The sequence below is a fragment of the Aptenodytes forsteri genome, unplaced genomic scaffold, assembly GCF_000699145.1.
Source record: "Aptenodytes forsteri isolate BGI_AS27 unplaced genomic scaffold, ASM69914v1 Scaffold236, whole genome shotgun sequence".
NCBI classification, from domain to species: domain Eukaryota; kingdom Metazoa; phylum Chordata; class Aves; order Sphenisciformes; family Spheniscidae; genus Aptenodytes; species Aptenodytes forsteri.
Window position 1 is genome coordinate 188,409 of NW_008794456.1, and position 238 is coordinate 188,646.

Genomic DNA, 238 nt, shown 5'->3' on the forward strand with positions numbered 1-238 from the left:
CTGACCCGGCCCATGGTGGGGACCGGGGGTGGCAGCTCCATCTCCTCCTTTCCAGGATGAAGAGGTTTTGGGGCTGGTCCCATGCCGAGGACACCTTCGAGCTGAGGAGCAAACAGGAGCAGGCACAGGTAGGGACCTCGGTGGGGCCAGCTTTGAGGACCCCCCACCCTGAGCTCCCGGGGTATCCCCCATGGAGGGGGTCCGTGGGGTGCGCTGTGCTGGAGGGCAGCTGGAGGGC